The sequence below is a fragment of the Camarhynchus parvulus genome, chromosome 12 (assembly GCF_901933205.1).
Source record: "Camarhynchus parvulus chromosome 12, STF_HiC, whole genome shotgun sequence".
NCBI classification, from domain to species: Eukaryota; Metazoa; Chordata; class Aves; order Passeriformes; family Thraupidae; genus Camarhynchus; species Camarhynchus parvulus.
Window position 1 is genome coordinate 4,160,432 of NC_044582.1, and position 2,478 is coordinate 4,162,909.

A 2,478-nucleotide genomic window follows, 5' to 3' on the forward strand; every position below is an offset into this window, starting at 1 on the left:
GTGACTGCTGGTGCTCTGCTCACTCTCACATCCTCTGGGTTTGCAGGGGAAAGCAGCACAGCCAATCTGGTTTATCACACTGCAGCAGAGTGCTGAGTCCTGTCACCAAGCAGCAGATGAGATGAATTTCATCAAAACGCCCCTGTGCTCACCAGAGACTGGATGGACCACACTGAGATTGGCCAGCAGCTGCCAAGGAAAAGAAACAGAGAAGGACTGTGACATGATCCTCCACAGAACATCATCTGAAACTTCTGATACTGAACTCAAAGCATCTCAAAACATCTATGGAAAAGGAAATAGCCTGGAAACTGGATTAAATCTCTCTTGGTACCTCATAATCTTTTTGAGTGTGAGAGAGAGAAGCCTTCTTATTTGTTCATCAAGATTGTAGCTTATTAAAATTTAAATACACTTTTTGGTAACTTTCCCAGACCAAAAAAAAAAACACATGGTCCCCCCTTACATTTCACAAGCAGGGAAGGAAGGATGTGCAAGTTGCCTACAGAAAGAAGTGCTGGAGTTCTTTGTCCCAGAAATGAAGACTGTGAGGAAATATGAGACCAGACTACGACATGGAAGGTGCTCTAAGGAAAGAGACAGCTGTGCTCCACCTCAGAAGTGCTCAGAAGTGTTCCGCTTTAGTCACAGCAGAGCTGCCATGACAAAAGAAAACTTTCTAGCAGACAGAACCACAAAGCATCAGGACAGATTGCGTGCTAAAGTCCTTACCAGCAATGGGAGCCTCTGGGTCAGGCTGGGCAAACATTTGTCAGGAATGATGTAAGGCAAGTTGATGCTTACTTGGATGGGGAAATTGGGCTAGATGACAGTCAAGTTCCCTTCCAAGCCATCTTGATCTATGGCCCTACACTGAGGAACTGAGTGCTGGCCAGTAATCCACACACACAGAGTCATGTGGGACCCCAGAGATGCCCTGTATCACCCTAATGCAGTCCCTCTGTGTCTGTCAGCTCCTCCCATGGAAAGCAGCCTCAGCCCTACAAGAGCAAAGGCTCAGCAGAGAACACTGTGAGGAGAAATGTTTGCCTCTAAGGTCCCTGTAAAATCCCTTTCACCCCATATCTCAGGTGGAGACTGAGAGCACGGTCAGTGCTTGCACTTTGGGGTGCTCACATGGACATTGCACCAGAAGAAGAATGGGATCTATCTCTGACCTCCAGTCCTAGGGGAGCTTTGGGCCTCCTATTCACAGTAGGATGTACAACCCCACTCCTGTCTCAGCTGAGTCCCCTTCCAGCCTCCCAAGCCCATTGTGGAAGTTCTGTTTCCCCAGCACAGGAACAGCCCCATTTGCAGCTGCACCTACACTCTGCTGACCCCAGTTCTGCCTCTCCCTGGGCCTGCACCTTGCCCAAAGTGGGAAGGCTGAGGCAGGAGTGCCTCCAGCATGGACACAGCTAAACTGGGACCGCAGCTCCACCTTCAGGGCTCTGCCAAAGCGGCTCCTATTCAGGGAAGGGCAGTGTCACCGCAGCAGATACCGCACATCCAGCAGCTCCCAAAACACAGATATGAGCACAAACACAACCACACTCTGCAGGGTCCTGAAAGCACACAAAGACCCCCTCTGACAGCATCACCTCAGGAATCAAATCACCATTTTGATACAGTCCCCAGGACCCAGTAAATTCCCAGAAAATTCAGTGTATGTTAGATACTGGCTGGTGTAGAATGCCAAGTGAAGCCTCAGCCTTTGTGGCTCCAGGGAGCAGCTCACGTGCCTGGGCCTCTGCCAGTGCCAGCTCGGCCTCCTGCCCTCAGGCAGCACACACACGGCCCAGGGCTCCACAGCCAGGCTCCTTAAAACCTCCAAAGAGCTTTGCAGTGCTTCTGTACCAAAAGGAGCCCAGGCCAATGTGTGTACAGCACCAAGAACACACTGTACTACAGCAGCACATTCCCTCGGATGCGAGTCTGACAGGAACATCCAGCCTCCTGGGAGAACAGCAATTTTTCCTTTTATGAAAAGGTCAGCAGCACCATGTGATTTTCCAAGATATATAACCAGTATGCAATGTAAATACATAGAAATGCAAGTGTTTTAGTGGAAAGTATAGGAATTTAACATTTGTCCTACTGGATTAGACCAATAGTCTGTCTTGCGGGGGATTTGTCCTGCTCAGGGCTCGGACAAGGGACTGACTGATGCTTCCAAGAAAAAAAGCACACTGCCTTCTGCAGCCCAGCCACTGGCACTCTTAGAGGGCCACCTAGCACCTGTCTGCTGCAGGGAACCAGCCCACCCTCTAAAGAATGCAGCATGATGCTGTTTAACAGCTCCATCAGCCCATGGACTTCCCAGCTTTTAAGGCCTCCTGCAGAAGCAGGCTGTGTAGAATGCTCTGTTTCATACACAAACACCGCTAACACCCAGAAGAAATCTGAGAATTCACTTCTTTAAATTTAATTTTTAAACAGAGTCTGACAAACTGAACTTAATACCCCTAAATTACT